At 35.2% G+C, this 10,467-nt stretch overlaps 1 long non-coding RNA gene across 2 annotated transcripts; it reads left to right on the top strand.

Annotated features, from left to right (window-relative positions):
• Positions 1–1,572: 1,572 nt before the first annotated feature.
• LOC131531372 (uncharacterized) lies at positions 1,573–3,486 on the top strand. 2 transcript variants are annotated; one of them, XR_009268670.1, is made up of 3 exons: positions 1,573–1,874; positions 2,387–2,702; positions 2,807–3,486. It is a non-coding gene; the product is annotated as an uncharacterized LOC131531372 (long non-coding RNA). The 2 variants fall into 2 exon arrangements; XR_009268669.1 differs by having other exon boundaries at positions 1,573–2,024.
• The last annotated feature ends 6,981 nt before the right edge of the window (positions 3,487–10,467 follow it).

The raw sequence follows: 10,467 nt of genomic DNA, 5'->3' as shown, positions 1-10,467 counted from the left end.
CACTACTTGATCAAAAAAAGAGCTTAGCTACCGAAAAGCTATTTGATTCAGAAATCAGTGACGCTACCGCCACGCTACTGAGAAATGTAGTTAAACTAGTAGCGTCACTACTTGTATTGACGCTACTGCCCAACACTGCCGGTGGTTGTGACATTCATTATTTTGACCACCAGCTGACAGGTTGAAAAGCCCTGGTCATACCACCAGCAACACAATGACATAAAGACATGATAAACGAGACTGGGTTGAATATGCGCACATCCAAAAACTTCAGGCAGGTCAATCAAATGAAACACTTAACAATCAATAAACAAATGTTTCGATCCTAAGGTCTTCATCAGTGCTCAGAAGAGCACAATTTTTTTTTTCAACATGATCCATCACACCTGACATTAGTCAAACTAATTACCCAATCATTCACTGAACAAAAACAAAGACCTTATGGTCGAAACTTCGTGTTGATTAAAAAAAAATAAATAAATAAATAAAAAAATAATATATATATATATAATTTTTTTTAAGAGCAGTATAGTGGCAGTGTGTCGATTTTTGTTTATTGAAAGAGACATGATCCCATTTTATTTATTTTTTTGTATAACATTGATGCATAATCAGCTGCCAGTCTGTGTATTTTAGCAATGTTTGACCTATGAGTACTTTTCAAATATCAACATTGATGGATTTATTTTACTTAAAGCTGCAGTCCATAACTTTTCTGTGTTCAAAATTTAAAACAATTGCGGAGTAGCCCAGTACCTGCGTGATACGTCATAGACATAAACAGAGAGAAGTAGCTCCAGCAACAATGTTCTTCCGCAAGATGCATGCAGTTCTGTTTATTAACCGCTAGAGTGCCAAAAGTTACGGACCTCAGCTTAAATTTTAATGCTGTTGTGTGTAGGAGGGAAGTAAGACTGTGAGGTCCATGACAGCAGGAAAAAAAAATAAAAAAAATAAAAAACTCTTCACCTACAAACTAAACACGTCAAACAAATGGCCACATTCCAGCAAATGTCGCTTGTCTGTCCAACACATCAAACAAAGTTTCTTGAGAAAAACAACCACAGCAGGTTTCAGTTTGACTCAGAAGATGAGCTGCTAATGTCACGCATCTGGTAATGTGAGATGGCAGACAGCTTTTAGAATTCCCAACAACTGATTGATTATAAAAATATTTTTAAATCCATAAGACTTATTTTAGCATTAAATCCAATATTACAAAATATTACACTCTTCAACTTTTTACTTATACTATTTAACACAATGAGATGTATTAATTGTTATATTAATTGTTAAATTATAAAAATGTATTCTATTTGATAAAGATTGTTTTCCAACATCAACAACAGTTAAAGTCTTAAAAAGTGCCGGAAGATCATTATATAAATGTAATCTTAACATACTGTGATGAGCGTCCCGATTACTCATCAGCGTCGCCCTGGAAACGGATCAGAAACACCTGCACTCCCTCATCACCGGCCGCCCGGTCACAGCTGCTGCTCGTTATCAACCGGGCTATAAAGCCACGCCGAACCAAGTCATAAGTGAGTTCATTCTCCATGAAGCAGGGACTAACGTCTCTCTAATCGCACCAGCACCAGCACCAGCACCAGCACCAGCACCAGCACCAGCACCAGCACCAGCACCAGCACCAGCACCAGCACCAGCACCAGCACCAGCACCAGCACCAGCACCAGCACCAGCACCAGCCCACGGCCAAGGAACAGGAGGAGAGAGAGCACAAACAGCACAGAGGCACCGATTTCACCTTACTCACCCTGTTTAAACGCCAATAAATCCACCCTCCGGGGCATTTATACTACATTCACTTGTCGTGTGATTCTTCACCCCGTGACAATACATTCAGAGAGCAGGTGCGTGTGCATTCTGAGGGTCAAACTCTGCTGGGGGAGGTTCACACTAGCTTTTTCAGAGTGTTTTCAGCACATAGTCTTTTAGATCAGACACCGCACCGCTGAAGAAAATGTTTCATGTGTTTTGTTTGTGCTGGTGGAGTCTGACTGGTAAGTTATAAAATAATTTATTACACCTGGCTTTATGAAGCTCATTTGATGTACGGATTAAAAAAAGTTATAGAAGCAGAATTAAAACTTAAACTATCAAGCTGCAATTAACATGTTTTGTAACTCCACATATTTATTTTGTCCTGCGACAGATACATTTAAAACTCACAAAAAAAATTTAATAAAAATAAAAATTATATATACACATACATACGTATATTTGTTCGCTCACACATATATAGATGTCACTGTGCTGCTGTTCAGGATGTTCTTCAGTTCACATTTCAAATTTACAAACTACAATTGATTTCAAGCCAACAAAAAGGCTTTATAAACTGACAAAATATCTTCATGTCTTCCAGGATTGTTTGGTGACTCAGCATCAGTGATCGAAGGAGATTCTGTCCTTCTACACTGTTACAGAAATACCTGAAGACGACGATATACTGTGGAGTTTTGGACCTGAAACATCTCTGATAGCTGAAATCAGTAAAGCTGCTGGAATCGTCTCCACATATGATGATGGTCCTGATGGGAGATTCAGAGACAGACTGAAGCTGGACAATCAGACTGGATCTCTGATCATCACAAACATCACAACTCAACGTGTTGGACTCTATGAACTAAAGATACGTGGAGCTAAACGGTTAACAAAAACATTAAGTGTTTATGTCTATGGTGAGTAAAAAGCTAATTTGTAACTCATTTATACTGCAAAATGGTTAAACATTTTTAGACGACAGACACTATGCACATTTCTATATATTCTCTCATGTTTCCAGCTCGTCTTCCTGTTCCTATCATTAGCAACAACTCTAAACTGTTCTTCATCATCATCATTATCATCACAGCAGAATTGTTCATTGTTGTGTTCAGTGGCGAATGCGAGTCATGTGACTCTCTCCTGGTACAAAGGAAACAGTTTATTGTCCAGCATCAGTGTGTCTGATCTCAGCATCAGTCTCTCTCTACCTCTGGAGGTGGAATATCAGGATACAGCTGTGTGCTCAACAATCCCATCAACAACCGACAACAACAGACGAGACATCTGGACATCAGTCAGCTCTGTCAAACATGTTCAGGTGTGTTTGTGCGGATATTAACATTGATTAACTGAGCTGATCTATGAAGTTATATAGTGCTGATGTTCCATAGTGTTTGTTGTGGATCAAACAGACAGATTAAATTTTGTCCATTACAGATCAGGGCTTACCCGTATTGTACATAGTGTTGATTTCTGCTGCTGGATATCTGTTGATTGTAGCTGTAGTCGTGATCTTCTGGGTCTGCAAGAAATTCACAAAAACTGATCAAGAGGGCAAGTGTCGTCTTATTTTAAACACATATTATAACTCAATTAATAATCTATTAAAATTCCAAAGTAATGTGTAGTTTACTGGGTTTGGCAATTTCTGTATTTTAGTCATATCAGAATATATGCATAATGACACCAGCAGAGCTCTTTAATCAGCTCTATTGCATAAAGAAATATTCTGCATTTATAAAACTGCATCAAAACACATTTGAAACACAGAAATGCAAATCTGCATTATTTAATAATAAAAACAACTTTCTTCATAATTCATGATTATATTCTTGCAGTCCTCTACTGGTGTTCAGATGATTTCTATAAATGACACTTTTGCTTTTGTTGGTGATGTTTTGATTATTGAGCTTCAAAGAAAATAACTTTTAACCATAACAAATGTAAATTATTTTTATTGCTAGACATTTCTTCTGGGTTTCATTTATTTGCAAATAAGTACTTTCTAAATTTAATAAGCACATACACTGCTTGTATGAAGGACTAAAAATGACAGAAGGAAAATAAATAAATAAAAGTAGAAATAAATACATAAATTATAGTGAAAATAAATACATTTTGGTAATATAAATGGCTATTTCTGTTTTTTTGCATGTATTTATTTCTGTATTTCCACATTTATTTATTTCTGTATTTCTACATTTATTTTTCCCTGCGCCTGTATGCTAATTGAGTGGGGGGTGCGAGTTGCTTCACCAAAGATAATTTAATTCATATTATTTATTGTCTCTCTGTATTAAGGAATCAAATTTATGCACATTTGTGTTTTTGTCTATATAATGTTAGATCATATACATCACACACTATTTACACACATGAGTCATTTATAAAAGCCATAATATATATGGCTTAATATGTCCATGAAAAGACATTAGTCAATGTCTCATATGTGTCTGTGGGAGACATTGACTAATATATATATATATATATATATATATATATATATATATATATATATATATTACAATGCAAAACTAATATACATGCATTGACATTGTCAGTTTTCCTGTTCAGTCATGTAAAAATTTACTGTACAGTAAATGTTCATTGTGATATTACAAAATTGGTTTTAAATAAATTTCTTTACTTTTAAAAGACAATTTTTCTACAATTTTATGTCCATTGTAAAACAGCACCATTGATATAGACGAAGTTCATAATGAATGCCGCTTCTCTTTTCAAACTTTATCTTTTTTAAATAACGGTTTCTGAACTCACATTTAACCCCTAATTTCAAGAAGAATGTTTTATTAAAAAACACATTATGTGATTCTTGTTTTTTACAGAAAGTTAAAGAGGAAGATAATGTAGTGTATGCACCTGTCGCCATTTGAAGATGATCTTCAATCTAAGTACAAGATCCAGCTGTGTGGTCTTACATCAGGACCTGAATTTTGGTGCATTGCATTTTATTTATTCCAAAAAGTTCCTAGACTGTTGACAAGAAAGACCGTAGCATCAGTAATAATGTGTCTAATGCTATGAGAGGGTGAAGATGGATACTGGCTTTCCTGTAGCTCAAATAGTAGAGCATGGCGCTAGCAACGCCAAGATCATGGGTTCGATTCCCAGGGAAAGCAAGAGCTGATCAAATGTAAAAACTGTAACTTGAATGCAATGTAAGTCGCTTTGGATAAAAGCGTCTGCTAAATGCATAAATGTAAATGGATACTTAACATACTGGATGTAAATGGATACTTAACAGCCTCCAAATTCATCATCTAATAGCACACCAGTAATATTCCTGTTACATACAGTAATGCTGGTTATACACCGCACAAGCAACTTCAGGGACTTTCAGTTTCATATTTACTTAAATTCTAATTTGATTCACATTATAGATTGTCAGACTAGATGGCATATTGAATTTAACACGGATGGAAAATGAGGCTGTGAAAGCTAGACTTACAGCTTTTACAGTCAAACATGCTGTACAAGGGTTTCAGATCTCAAAACGTTTAGAACATGTTTATGGAGTTTGCATTTGTTGAATGTTTTTGTTTTATTCAGAAAGATGTTTTGCAAGCTGAACTATCTATCATGTTACCATGTATCTTTAAACATAACATTGCATATTTATGCCACAAAGAAAAACTATCCAAAATAGATGACTATATATGCAAACTAAACTTTCTGTATAATAATGAAACATGGACACATTTCCAAAAAAATCTGAGTACAGATTCACAGTACCACAAAAACAGCACGGTAGATTCTTATTGTTTTTTTGTTTTTGTTTTTCTTCATGAAGGCTGCAAGAGACAGAAATTTAGTGATGGAGATTTTGAACTCATGTGACTGTGGTGTAGTTTATTTATAGCCAGAATGACACTAACTTCCAGGTTGGCCAAAAAAAAAAAAAAAAGAACACGTCATCATTGCAGCACTTTATAACAAACTTCAGTAAGTATTTTCCTAAAAGCATATGAACCATCAGCTTGAACAGGATGTTTGTGGTTGAGAGCTTGCAGTTTGTGAGAGTGTGTCTCTGTCAGCACTGTGTTTGAACTGCTTTTTTTTTTTTTTTCATTCCTGCTTATATTAAGCTCACAGTTCAACATCTACCCCATACATGCAGCAAAAAAATCTGAGAGATAAAAGATTCTTTGAAATCAAACAGTGACACAAATATCAAATACTTAGTGTTTATGATATGTGTGCATGAAATAAGATATTTATTAAATGCATATCTATCTATATGTGATCTTAATATATACTCAAGCTGTGACAAGCTTGTTTTAGTCATCTACCTGGTCTAGAAGCTTGTCACAGCTTGAGCATATAAGATCACGTATATATAGATATTGATTTAATAAATATCTTATTTCATGCATGCATATCATAAACACTAAGCAAGGCTGGACTGGGACAGAAAATCGGCCCTGGCGGCCCACCACCATATATATGTAACACGCTGGATATACACTACCATTCAAAAGTTTTTGAACAGTAAGATTTTTATTTTTCTTTTTTTTTGAAAGAAGTCTCTTCTGCTCACCAAGTCTGCATTTATTTGATCCAAAATACAGCAAAAACAGTAATATTGTGAAATATTTTTTTACTATTTAAAATAACTGTTTTCTATTTGAATATATTTTAAAATGTAATTTATTTCTGTGATCAAAGCTGAATTTTCAGCATCATTACTCCAGTCACATGATCGTTCAGAAATCTTTCAAATATTCTGATTTGCTGCTCAAAATACATTTATTATTGTTGTTGAAAACAGCTATAATATAAACAGTTTTTTTTTCAGGTTTCTTTGATGAATAGAAAGTTCAAAACAGCATTTATCTGAAATATAAATATTTTGTAACGTTATAAATGTCTTTATCATCATTTTTGTATAAATTTAAAGCATCCTTGCTAAATAAAAGTATTAATTTCCATAATTTCTTTCCCAAAAAACAAAACAAAAATTATACTGACTCCAATCTTTTGAATGGTGTATTGTATAATGTTACAAAAGCTTTTTTATTTCAGATAAATGCTGATCTTTGGATCTTTCTATTCATCAAAGAATCCATTAATAATAATAAATATTTCTTGAGCAGCAAATCAGCATATTAGAATGATTTCTGAAGGATCATGTGACACTGAAGACTGGAGTAATGATGCTGAAAATTCATCTTTGATCACAGGAATAAATTACATTTTAAAATATATTCAAATAGAAAGCAGTTATTTTAAATAGTAAAAATATTTCACAATATTACTGCTTTTGCTGTATTTTGGATAAAATAAATGCAGGCTTGGTGAGCAGAAGAGAATTCTTTAAAAAAGCATTCAAAATCTTACTGTTCAGTAACTTTTGACTGGTAGTGTAGATATGCATCATTGCATCTAGTTGTTTTGGATAATAAATAAACCCTCAGGTCTGACAATATCGTGTCTTTTCGAATTTAAATCTAGATTTATTCGCATTGACCCATGGAGACCTCTATGAACACACTTGAGATGACTTGGCCAAAAAAATCGCGGTGGATGAATTTACGTTTTATTAAAAAGTGTTTGCGTATTCTGCACTAATGTCGCGCACACAGGATAGATGCCTGCCTCCGTTGCGAGTCCCGATCAAGCACTTTACCGATTCAACTGCTCTCCTCTCCTCCTCCTCCTGGCCTTTGGCCCCCATCACTCACCGCAGAACAAGCCTGTTCTTGATAAAGCTGCTGTGAAAACGTGGGAAAAGCCGACGAGGAAGAAGTTGGGGTGAAGCGTTCTTTATATAGGCGGAGCAAAACACTTCAGCACATTGTGATTGGGTGGTTTATGCTGTCAATACAGGAGACAAACCAATGGGCCACTGGCTGCTCGTAGTCCGTGCGTGATGGTCCTTGGTGGAAGAAAAAGAAAATAAATAAATTCTGTCGGCCCACCGGGAAAATGCCCGGTATGCCCGATTACCAGTCCAGCCCTGGATATAGCCTATTCTCCCTCCTTCACTGAGTTAATCTTCACTTCATTTGTCTCTACAGCAGACACAGCTGAAACACAAATGAAGTGAGTTAAGAGTTCTTTCTGTGAAGAAAAAAAATATATCATATGACTATTCTGAATACCTACTGGGTCTGATTGACTGGAGTGATGGCTAAGTAAGGGATAAAGCAAAATAAACCCTGATAGGGTGATCAGGAAATTGATGAGATGTAAGCCAAGAGGAGACTTTATTCCTTTGCTGTAAACAAAAAATTGGTTCTCGCAAGACTAGCATATTCTTACAGGACTTTATGCTACGCCTCAAGGTTATTTTCGTAAACGAAAACTGAAACTAAGACTAAAACTATTGGTCAAAAAACATTTTCGTAAACTGAAAAAAAAAAAAAAAAAATCTAAATACATGAAGAACTAAAACTAAACGAAACTAACAACAGTAACTGAAAAACTAACGAAAATAAAATAATAATTAGCAAAAATAAATAATCGTGTTCGTGATTTAATAAGCTGTCATTCTGTGCCAGAAAATCGGACCTGTGGTTGTTTAGGGAAATAGATGACGCTTCATGCACGTGAGCTGCGTCCTAAGCGGCTATTCACAGAGAATGCGTTTTTGCATTTAAAAAACAAGAGGCGGGCTATGAAATGGGAAATAATAATAATGCACACTTTACAGCGCACGAACGTTTAAAAGCTTGCTTGACGTGCGAGAACAACATGAGAGTGAGTTAGACACAGAATTAAAAGTTTTGCACGAGCTGACTTTAGTGAATAGTTATTTTGTCACGCTTTGCGATTACTATGGTAAGGTCCGCCTCGAATCCATGACACGAGCACCGCCTTGACTATATAAAACGCATCCAAAATGAGAGAAAGCGATAGCCGCGCTGTTTTCACCGCTGGCCGTGTTGTGTAAAAGGGGCTTTAGAACTGGGATTGATTGCGTTGCTCATCTGAAGCGCGTGCGCGCTGGAGCGGTGCAAACATCATTTAAATCACCATCGCATTTATTTTTGAGTAGTATGAGGTTTCAAAGCATTTTAGATTGTTTATTCTTATTGTGTACGTTCATAGAGGGAGACGGGACATACAGTATAGTGTGCACCGGTGGCTCGTATGTGCAAAAAATCCAACAAATTAATGCATTGAAAACACAGATGGACAAAAATAAAGTTTACAGAGTTTCAGTGACGATTGCAAACAACAAGCCTGCGTCCCAATGTTTACACTGTCCATGCTAAAATCTATGTGATATAAGTAATTTTTAATACTATTTAGGGCATATAGGGTGGATCGTATGCACGTTGAGACGTAGGGCATGTTTCCTCAGATCCAGCACTGGAGGGCCATTGATCTGCAGAATTTAGCTCCAACCCTGATACAAACTCAACTGTCTGATGCTGTCTAGTGTCTCTGAAAACCTTGATTAGCTTGTTGTTTGTAAACTATTGGCATATTAAACAAGATTACATCTTTAATATGAATGAATATGAACATGAATGTGAATTAATAAATTGTATCCATATAAGCTGCATATTTTTGGTTTTTGTTGAATTGCAAATAATTATTTTATTGTCATTATTAAGAGGTTTGCACAAGAGTTAACTGCAAACATTCAACTTTGCTAAAATTAAATGTCTTGGTTTGGTCTACACTGGAAGTGTTCCATTAACTCTGTTAAGATATAATTTCTAAAACTGAAACTAAAATATATAAAAACTAAATAGAAATGTGTTCACAAAATAAAAACTAAACTAAAACTAACAAAACCATTAATGAAACTAACTTTAACTAAACTGAAATTATAGGAAATTTGAAAACGATATTAAATAAAAACTAATTTAAAAATTCAAAACTATAATATCCTTGCTACGCCTACATCCTACATTGATGTTAACATTTATTAGCTCAATTTAACAGTTTTGAACATTACTGAATGACTAATTGACACTCCCCACTGACTGTAACATGACATCTCTTGACTCTGCTGCTGCTGATGCTCAGGAAAGGGTTGTTGCTGCTGCTGTTGGTGATCTCTAGTTCATAGACATAGAAGTTTATAGCAGTTATATGGATGTTTTGCCCTCCAAGTCTTCGAGCTGGTCACATGACTGAAAACTATCAATACATGTTAGAGAATTTGGAGTATTCTAAATGAGCCGCTGCCTGCACGAGGTTAGTCATTTGCATAAAACATACCCAGAGCATCTCCATATAACGGCTTTCCGCACAGGCTTTCCTTACAGCCTTTCTTCACTCTCATCAAAGACACTCTCGTCATAGACACTCCACGCAACTCCACATGAAAAGCGCTGTACAGATGCGCTCTCGCCGGATCTTTGAGCAATGTCAAGTGCGTAGTTCTCAAAATCAGTTCATACGCAACAAAACAACTTTTATACAGACCCAGTTTACCAAGCCTTCATTAGCCGGCTGTACACGCGCTATTATTCAGAAACCTCGCCGCTCAAGCTAACTCTTATATTTCATGAATGCTTTGGAATACAGACATAAGGCTGGACTCTTTTAAAGAAGACAATCAGCAGATTACTGCAGAAGTGGAATTATTTCAGAATATGAAAGTAACAAAATGTTATAGAAGTTTAAATTTACTGTAAAGAAAATATTTTTTATATATTTTATATAAAATAAATATTTTACATAACAGGTTTTATTCTAAAA

Source organism: Onychostoma macrolepis, chromosome 22, assembly GCF_012432095.1.
Source record: "Onychostoma macrolepis isolate SWU-2019 chromosome 22, ASM1243209v1, whole genome shotgun sequence".
Taxonomy (NCBI): Eukaryota; Metazoa; Chordata; class Actinopteri; order Cypriniformes; family Cyprinidae; genus Onychostoma; species Onychostoma macrolepis.
Note: the sequence above shows the minus strand (reverse complement) of the source record. Positions and strands in the feature narration are given on the sequence as shown.